This window comes from Eschrichtius robustus, chromosome X (genome assembly GCF_028021215.1).
Source record: "Eschrichtius robustus isolate mEscRob2 chromosome X, mEscRob2.pri, whole genome shotgun sequence".
Lineage (NCBI taxonomy): Eukaryota > Metazoa > Chordata > Mammalia > Artiodactyla > Eschrichtiidae > Eschrichtius > Eschrichtius robustus.
In genome coordinates, this window is record NC_090845.1 from 79,756,227 (window position 1) to 79,767,336 (window position 11,110).

Genomic DNA, 11,110 nt, shown 5'->3' on the forward strand with positions numbered 1-11,110 from the left:
GACATATTTTTGTATAATTTGAAAGTTGTGCTGGAATCACACACACAAAAAATATTATATATTAAAATGACCTTTGAAGATTACATTAAACTTTTGTGACACTGAGTATAGAAATTACAAGTTAAAATGATCTGGAATTACCAATAAGGAATCATTATAAAAAGCAGCAGAGTAGGAGCAACAGTAGTATTTGTCTATTTCACATTGTATATTTCTGACTTGATTAATTTGGAAAATATAATAAAGTAAAATATGTTGTAATTATCTCATTATAAATGAAATAACTGTAATATGGTATAGAAAAACATCAATACATTAGAATACTTGAAGTCCATAAAGTTAAGTGATATGCTTTAGCCAGTCAAATAAATTTTGTGTCTTACTCTAAAGAATTTATTTAAAAGAAAATGTGCAAATTGACACATCTATGTAAGGAGCAATAAAACCACCTTACTAAGCTGTATAAGTGTGTGTCCATATTAATATATAGAGAGAGTTTTACTTTTCATTAAAGGTTGCACAGTATAATGCAAAACATTTAAAATTTGGGCTTATGATATTGCACGTGTGCTTTTTATTTTATAGTTAAATATGTGTCTAAATAGAAAGCAAGTCATATTAAATAAAAAATGTGTTAGTTCGAAATTTCTGGTTCTCTTTTGAAACAACCAACAGATAAAAATCTTCTTTAGTAATGATTGACTGAGGTAATCACAAATCGAATTGAAGTAACTCTTTTCATAATCCTCATACACTCCTCTCAGCAAATCACATAATAAAAACAACTACACATGCCTGCAATGAGCAGATTATTTAGAAAAAGCTAGCTATTTTTGTTTGTTTCAATTTTAAAATAATTACCTTGTTTCTGCATTTTACTTTGTCTAGAGAGGGAACTGAACACTTTACCTCAAGAAAAGTTATTCCTAAAAAAAAAAAAGATAAAACCAAAAAATCCATTAGATTTATTCTAGATCTGCTAATTTTCTTAAGTCCAACATGTGACCCAGTGTCATCATGATACCAAGATACTATGCTCTGTTTGTTAACATTCATTTTCACCTGACATTATTTCTACTTGTTATTTATATATAATCAAAATAAGAGTATTTAAATGCTGACTATAGCCTGCAAACTTGGTCAATATAATTCTATTCAAATATAAAAGCTTGTATATAAAAACTCTATAGATATGTATTACAACATGTGCATGTTAATTTTCACATGGAAATTTTAATTATGTGGCACTATATTGAATACTTTATCAAGATGCAATGCTGATTTTCTGGAGATATCTCCCCTTAAGTTATGTGACAGGTTCTTTTTCTTTCATTTTTGCTACTGCTAACGCACTTCACATAGCTGCTTTGGCTTGTTAAAATTCATGCTCATGTTTTATCATGATTAACAGCAGTGAAGGGATCTCTCTACCCATAAGTGCTGTTGTAAATGTGTTTACTGATTTTTTTTCCTTTATACCCCAGCTTATACTTCTCAAACCCACATGATAATTTTTTTTTGAAAATATATAGAAAAATCAATCACCTTGGGAAATGGAGTAGTGATATAGGCACTTGTGGTCAGATTTTGGCAGACTTGGTAATGATTGGTTTAGCCAGGTGGTAAATTAGGGTCATTCTGATGCTTAATTAACATTCATAACTTTAGAAATTTGGACGTTTTCTTTTCTTTCACATACTCCTGCAACATCTATTTTTGGCTAGTGTTTACAATCACATTAGCAGTTCTTATAAACCTACCAACTTGAATTTTTTTGCAGTACAATGAATTGAAATAATAATAATTGTTGCAAACTAGTAACTGACTAACATATGGACCTGGTTTAATTAAAAGATAGAAATAGTCTAATGACTGCTTATTTCTATTAAACATTAGGTGTTCCTCTGAAATTGTATTTGGATCTGAAACAGCTTTCAGGGATAAAATTTTCAGATTAAACATGACCATTTAATATTGTCAGAAAAACCCAAAATCAAAAATAATTTTCCCCATTTATTTATGTCACAAATGGCTAAAAAGATTTATTTTTTTCTTACGTTTTCTGTTTATCATATGGCTGATTTCTTCTACTTTTTCAAATATCTGGTTATCTGTGTATATTGTGTTGCTTTGTTGTTTATTTTCTTTCTTACTCAACTGAATCAAATTTTTACAGTATTGAAATTTTGAGCTCTCTATTCTTATGTGCACATGAAAAATACACTATTTTGTCCATCCTAAGGTTAGTCCACTCAGAAGGTAAAAGAAAAGGTAACTAACAAGAGCTTGAGGATTTTATGACCTGGGTGCTTGAATTCTAAAACTAGGAAAACTGCTTTTAATTCAATTTAATATACATCCACACAGCCACTTTTCTAAAGAGATTCTTATTAAATTGCAAGAAAGAGACATACACTGGTTTAGATAAAGAGAAGCTTATTGTGAAGTGCTGGTAGAGCAAAAATATTTACAGAATCTCATGTATATCCAAGAATTCAAGAAAGATCATCTGGTCTTAAGTCTTTTCAGAAGACCTCTAAAATAGGAATGTTGTTGCAAATAAAGGTTCAGGATCAAAATTGCTTAGAGCTAACTCTAAGCTCCATCACTCATTAGGAGTTTAATTTTAGGCAAATTATTTAAAAACTCAGAGTTTTTTTTTTTTCATTTTAAAAATGAGGATGGTAATAACTACCTTGTGGAGATGTGAGGATTAAATGAGATTATTCATGTTGCTAAATTCTTTTCATCGTAGATTTAGTGCATGGTAAATGGTAAATCATTACTACTGAAATTATGTATGTTTGTTTCTTTCAGCCTCACTCCAGAATGCCAACATTTTTTGTACTTCTAATCCTGAGAGAGTATTTGTTCATTTATAAATATTATATCTATATGGGAGCAACTCTTTGAGCCAAGATATGTCATTGCTTGCTGGATAACCCATAGATGACACATTCTTGGATAGAGTTAGCTGCTGCTGAGAGAACAGAGTCACGTGATGTGAAATTACTTCCTAGGCAACAGGGACTTGAAATGGTGAGATTTCCATAAGATGGAGATTTGGGCATATCAGGCAATAATTGATGGCATCGCCTAATATAATTACTTTTTGACAAATGGTGGACATGTATAACATATAATCTTCCAACATCAAAAACAATAGTAAAAGTGGTATATTGAGAACAAAGAGGTGACCATTTAGAGGAGCAATTAAGAAGCTGTATGAAACAGAGAGATTTTTCTATTGTTGCTTTCAAAAATGGATAGCGGGGTCTGAGTGTATATTGCAAAGCATCTTGAACGCCAAACAAAAATATCTGAAAAAATGCTTCCCATTAATGATTTTGTTTAATTCTAATTGTTCATGAATATCTTTATCCTAGTTTTTATAGTTGTTATCCATGAGCAAGTGAACTGATATTTAATTGTATAGTAGCCAACATTCTCAATTATTTTGACAGAGTAACCAGTTAACTGTTTCAATTCTTACTTCATTTTCATCGGTAGGTAGCATTAAGAGAGATTCTTACCCTCTCTTTATTTTATACAGTATTTCTATATTTCACTATTCATGAATACACAAATGGCTGCCCATAGAGTGTCTGACATATGTTGTAAATTGTGTAAAATCAGTTAAATTGGTGGGCATTTAAAGGAAATAGGCAAAGAAATTAAGAACCAGAGTTTAAAAATAATAATGTACATTTTGTGTTTATACTTTTAACCTGGTAAATATAAATAGTAGGTCACGTTGTTTCTTCTTACATCTTTGTAATAGATTTTGAATTAGTTTGCATTTGCAAAACAATTGCATGTTAGTTCAGTTAGTCTTTCACTTAAAATAAACTGTAAAGTTGAATGCCAGAAAGTTAAAATAATGAGTCATTTTTCCTTTTGAGCTAAAGTAACTTTATTACTACCACAATGATTATTAAGACATCACTATTCCATTAATTAGGATTTTAGTAACCCCAATTCTTGCCTAATTGCTCTTATTTTTTCTCATTAAAAACATTTTAATAGAAAGATATTTTTCCTGTTGTAATCAAGAAAGTGAGTTGATATCAAAATAATTTCTGTTATTTCATTAAATTGGGTTAACAAGGCGAATATTTTATAACACGACAAAGGTGCATAATATAGTACTTGTCAATGTCATTCTTAATAATTTACTCTCCCATCTCTGTTTTTTGAATTATGTTTCCCTTTGAACTATTTCTGCGGTTTTTCTTTTAATTTTACTTTTATGTTTAATTGATATTGTTTCATTCAAGCCGTTACTAGAGGTCTCCTCAATGCTATTCACCTATTATAATTGTTTCATTATTCAAATAAGCTGCAGTTCAAAATGTTGATCTTTAGTCTCTTTTAATTATCTCAGTCTACTCACACTAGCCCCTTAGTCTGCTTCCATTGTTTTGGTGTGCTTTTTTTTTTGCTCCGACTTTGTACTCTGTCCATTCATTTCAAAAAAAAAAAGAACCCTCTATCAATTCACCCATTTTTTATTACAATTGCTACAATTCAGAAAGTGCCATTTTCCATCTGATAATGAAAATAAAAGCATGAATCGCTGAATAGTAGGAATTATAAGAATTTGTTCTTCTGATAAAGGATTTCTGTGAATAAGGAAGGGGATAAAAGGGAGTATCTTTCTATTACACATTTTTTAAACAACATATTTCTCCAAAACTGAGAGAGAAGGAACAGACCAGCATTACTACTACCTAATTCAAACCACCATTTCTTCTCTGGATTACTAAAACAAATGTATCTTGTCTCTCTGCCTTTATTCTAGTCATAACCTATTCCACACAACAAGTGCAATAAACATTCTTAAGGGTAAATGAAATTGTATCAGACCCTTAAACTCCAGTGGCTCCCCACAATATCCAGAATATTAATCAGTTTATCATAACCTATGAGGCCCCTGAATAGTTCCCCTGCTTCACCTCCTTCCATTCTTGCCACCAGTCATTGTATTCAGCCTCACTGGCCTTTTTCTTCTCCTTAAATACTCCAAGCTGAATCTCATATCAAGACACTTAGTACCAAGTCTTCTTGGAAAAACTTTACCCCATATTTTAGCTTTGCTGCTTCCTTCCCATCATTCAAGTCTCAATTAAATACCCCCTCCTCAGATGCACTTTCAATAACCACTATAAATAAATTAGTACCATGCTGCTATTCTCTTCCAAATAGAATTTTATTCTATTTACATGTGATGATAGTCACAAATCAGTCACTTGAAGTTTCACAACATGTTACTCTTGTAAATAGAAAGCAATTGGGCTTTTTCTTTTTTTTGATCTAAGAATGACCTCATCATTAAAATATATTGGTGCTATCTCTTGGCTGAAGATTTTTTCAAAAAAGTTAAGCTATTAAAAAATATTTTTTTCTAATTCTGGTATCAGATCAAATAATAAAATAAAATATCATATTAAATAGTAAAGTTGATCGCTTTATTGACTACAGTGTTGAACAGACTTCAGTGTGAGCTTCTAAAGCCTGCTGTATAAGACTATTCAGTTTCATTCATTCCCTGGGCTCTGTGAAAGTCATAAGGTACTAAATTTCACTAAACACAATCATTGGAATGAGTTGTGGTTCTTTTCATACAGCTATATAAACAGAAACTAGAATTATTAGTGATTAATATCTAAATATACCATTCTATTTATTATATATTTCTTTTCCTTCTATCATTAGTATCAACTATTTCTTTTTGCTACATGAAAATACTAAATTCAAGCTCATTACATTTAATCTAAATTGTGAAATTTTTCTAAGACTGTTTCCATTAGTAATTATCATTGATCCTTTAAACACACATTTTTCTGGAAAAAAGAAAAGTAGGGGTTTACAAAGCAATTTGAAAATCAGAAAATAAAAATGATAGTAGTTGAGAAGAGAAGTAATATTTCAGTGACTAACCTGGAAAAAAAGAAACACTGCTAATTGATTTAGAGCTACATTTGCAATGTCATAACTCTCATGAAGTATGATGAACTGTTAATTAGGCCCAAGTTGTACAATTATCCACACAGTTGAATGCAAACTCATTGAAGATATTTAGCATTCATTTTATAATCATGAAAAGACTGAATGAGATGGGAGTTGTCTGAGATAGGAAGGTGATTAGCCTTGAGATTACCTCTTTGACTATTCTCGCTGATCTCTAACAGCTGTTTTTCTAGTTTATATTTAAAAAGGAATGTTTATTATATATGTTTTAAAGTTAAGGATCTTCCTTAATATTTCTTTCCCAAAGGAGAATGGATAATTTACTTTGGGTTTATATAAGAAGAAAATTATACATTTAAAATTCATGGTTTAAGATAGCATTTATCTAAGTATAGTGCCATATTTGTGTCCATCTCTAATACACAACAGCACCAATTTGAAATTAATTTGAACTATTTTATTTAGATTAGTCAAAATTGGATCCCCAGCAACAATCAGATATAACAGATCTAACAGAACTGTCAATTTAATGTCAGTGCTGTGTTTGTTTTAAAAGGTTGTTAGAATCCTCAAATTCTACTTAATGTTGAATAAGTAAAAGGGAGCAATGAGTGAAAAGCAGGCATGTGTTTATTATTAAGTTATAAAAGGAAACACTACATTTCCTAGAGAGTAAAACTTTTTACAAAAGTTTCCTCTGTTCAAGATTATAATGAAGGGGCTTCCCTGGTGGCACAGTGGTTAAGAATCCACCTGCCAATGTAGGGGACACGGGTTTGAGCCTTGGTCTGGGAAGACCCCACATCCCGCAGAGCAACTAAGCCCGTACGCCACAACTACTGAGCCTGTGCTCTAGAGCCCACGAGCCACAACTACTGAAGCTCACGTGCCTACAGCCTGTGCTCTGTAGGCAACAAGAGAAGCTGCTGCAATAAGAAGCCCGCACAACGCAACGAAGAGTAGCCCCTGCTTGCCGCAACTAGAGAAAGCCCGCGCACAGCAATGAAGACCCAATGCAGCCAAAAATAAATAAATAAAATAAGTTTATTAAAAAAAAGATTATAATGAAATACTTTATGATCATTTACCTGTCTCTGTTTTGTTATCATGTTGAATTTCAAAGCCATATATAAAATTATTTTCTTAAATTTCATATTACTTCTACCCATTAATATCTTCAATACGATCTACTTTGTTACCATGCCTAGTAAGTTCAGCTTCAGAGCAACTAAACAAGATCCCACTAAGTTTCTTCATGTGCCAGGCACTATATTATAAACTGGATACACACATGATTGAAAAAGAGTTACTGCCCTCAAGGATCTCTTTAAGGGAAGAAAGTCCAGTAAAAAACGAATACAGTACACTATGATTCATATGATAATTCAGGTATGTACAAGAATAGAAAAAAAAGTGATTAACTGGGATGGGGAAGGGGTGGAAAGAAAGATTTTATTGACGATTTGGATTTTGAAGACAGAATGGTTGTTCTTCTAGAAGAGGTAAAATGTGGGGCACTGCAACCCTAGGGATTTCCAAGTGAAAAGGCAGTGAAGGTAGGAGAGGGTATGAGTGCTTCACGGTAAAACAAAGAGCTCAAATTTGCTAAAATGGAAAGGGTGAATAGGAGTCTAGCAGAAGACAAAGCTGGAGAATTCATCAGACTATGAAGATTTTCTCCTGATATCCTACGTAGCTTGAAATATGTAAAAATTGAATCACTAAATTATTTTTCCTATGAATTGTCACTGCATTGTTCTCATTCTCTTGAGCTTAAGTGGATACAAATAAGGAAACTATTTTGTTCTTCTACCAAGCTACAGGACATTAACCAAAAGTCCAGTTCAAAAATGTCGTCTTTTGTCAGTCAAGATATTGGTAATTTCATATCCACCAACCAATTTCAAATTATTTTAATACAACTCAAATTTCTTTTTATTTATGAATAATAGGAGAAAAATAATAGCACAAATAAGAACAAACATGTCTCTAAATGAAATTTTATACAACATCTTTCTCCAATGTGTCATCCTGAGGAACAAACAGAAAAAGTGTTTTTCAATTTAATGATTAGTCACTGATCATCGGTGTAATAGTTTAATAAACATAGCCCTAAATTTTGTTTCCATTTTTACCCACATATTAGATGTAAAATATCTCACCAATGAAAAAGAGTCTTAGGAAAACATGGCAAGATTCTGAGCACTTCTGTGTGTTTATTAATTGCTAATTATGATTACAAATTGTTTTAGCTTTTTAGGAATTGATCTCTAATTTTCCATTCAAAATTTTTCACATTAAAACAGCCTATTATAGATAATTAGGTAATTGTAATTAGGCACACAGTTATGGTAATCATGTAATTATATGGAAGTTAACTGGGCATGCAATGGATGTATTCTGTCATGAATATTGAGTTTATATATGCAAACATAGTTTCATAATACACAGTTGTTAATTGCAAATCTTGATATCAAATTCTGTTTATTTTCTAGTGTATTAATGGACTTAGGCATTGGCTGATGTGTACTAATATCACAGAAAGAAAGACAACCAACCAGACAGCAATGCCTCCTGATAACAACACAATCTATAGTGTATTCTTGCCACCCTTCTACCCAAAAAAATAATCTAAGTCTTATTAAGCCTCTGGACCCAACTACCAATTTATAGGAACTACAGAGGACAGAGGAACATATTAAACAACACCACAGGGATGCAATCAACAAAATTCACACCATGGGAAATTCTAATACACACATGATGCATATTTTTCAGCAAATAAAGTATAATGGCAAAAATATGAACAGAGAACCAATGGATTAAAAGAGTCATAAGAGACATAAAACCAACTGCATTGTATCTACATAATTTTGATCATGACTCAAAATATACACTGAATTGTGTGTGTGTGTGTGTGTGTGGTGAGAAAGAGAGGGAAACATTTTGGGGAGAAATAGAAATTTGAACACTGACTGGATATTTGATGAGAGTAAGGAAGTATTAGATATGATAATGGTATTGTAGTTATGATTTTTTAAAGACCCTTATTTCGTTCTTAACTATTTGTTTTAAAATAATTATAGATTCACAGGAAGTTGCAAATATAGAGCAGAGTTTCTACGTAAACTTCATTTTCACTCAATGGTAACATGTTGAATAAATCATCAAAATCAGGAGACTGGCATTGGTAAAATCCACCAAACTTATTCAGATGTCACTACTTTTACATTCACTCATGTGTGTGTGTGTGTGTGTGTGTGTGTGTGTGTGTGTGTGTGTGTGTGTGTATTTAGTTCTATGTAGTTTTGTCAAGTGTGTAGATTTGTGTGACCATAATCACAGTCAAGATACAGAACAGCTCCAACACCTCAAGGATCTCACTTACTTCTCTTTTATAACCACAGCCACCTCCTTTCTTTTCCCCTTTCCAAAGTCTGACAATGAAAAATCTGTCTTCTATCTCTATAAGTTTTTCATTTGAAGAATGTTATATTAATGGAATAATACAGTATGTAAACATTTGGAATTGGCTTTTTCACTCATCATAATTCCCTTGAGATTCATTCAGGTTGTGTGTATCAACAACTCATTTCTTTTTATTGCTAAGTAGTATTTCATTGTATGTATGTACCATAATTAGTTTAAACATTCACCCATTAAAGGACATATAGATTTTTTTTCATGTTTGGGCTATTATGAACAAAGCTGCTATAAACATTCATTCATGGGTTTCATGTAAATGGAAGTTTTAATTTCTCTGTGATAAATGCCCAAGAGTATGATTTCTGGGTCATATGGTAGTTGCATGCTTAGTTTTAAAAGTAACTATCAAATGGATTTCAAACACAGTGTGCACACCATTATACATTCCCACCAGCAATGTATAAATTATCCAGTTTCTCTGCACCCTCATATGCATTTGATGTTGTCACTGCTTTTTAATTTTAGGTATTCTGATCAGTGTGCATTGATATCTTATTGTGATTTTAATTTGTATTTCTCTCATGGTCAATAATATTAAACATCTTTTCATGTACTTAGTTTGCCAGCTGCTAAAATTTCTTGGGTAAAATATCTGTTTATGTCTTTTACCCATTTTTGAGTTGGATAGTTTTGTTTTGTTTTTAACTATTAAGTTTTGAGAGTTATCCATATATTCTAGGTATAAGTCCTTTGTCAGATATGTGTTGTGTAAATATTTTCTCCCACTCTGTAAGCTTGATTTTTCATTCTATTGTCAGGATATTTCTTACGGCAAAATTTTAAAATTTTTGTGATGTGCAATTGATCATATATCTCTTTTATGGTTCATGCCTTTGGTGTCATGTCTAAAAATTCTTTGCCTAATCATAGGTGTCAGAGATTTTCACCTATGATTTCTTCTAAAAGTATTAAGCTTTACATTTCATATTTAGATTTATGACCCATTTTGAGTTTATCTTTGCATAGTATGTGACACTCAAGTCAATGTTCATTATTTTGCATATCAATGTCCAATTTTTCCAACACCATTAATTAAAAGACCATCCTTCCTCCACTGAATAACTTTTGTGCCTTTGCCAGATATCATGGGCAGTGCTTCTGAGTGTATTAGTAGACACATTATTCTATTCCATTGATCTAAGTGTCTATCTATTTGCCAACACAGTCTGTATTAATGTCATCTTAATGACAGGTAGTGCAGTTGCTTGAACTTTCTTCTACATTAAGGAAAAAACTTAAGATAAAAAACATTTATCTATTTTGTTTCTTTGTTTTTACACATACATTTTAAAATCAACTTCTCTATATTTGTCTGTATAGCTATAAAAGTCTTGCTGAGATTTTGTTAGGAATTTTATTAAACCTATAGATCTATGTGTGGAGAATTGATACCTTCACTATGTTGAATCATCTGATCTATGGACTTAGATATCTCTCAGTTTACTTAGCTTTTAAAAAAATTTTTCTTTCATTAGCATTTTGTACTGTTCATCATGCAGATACTGTAGATGTTTTAATAGATTTATGATTAAGTATTTAATATTTGAGGAGCAATTTTAACTGGAATTGTGTTCTTAGTTTGTTTCCCTGTGTTCATTGCTAGTATTTAAATATGTTATTCATTTTGGAATTTTACTCTTGCCCCACAACAGTT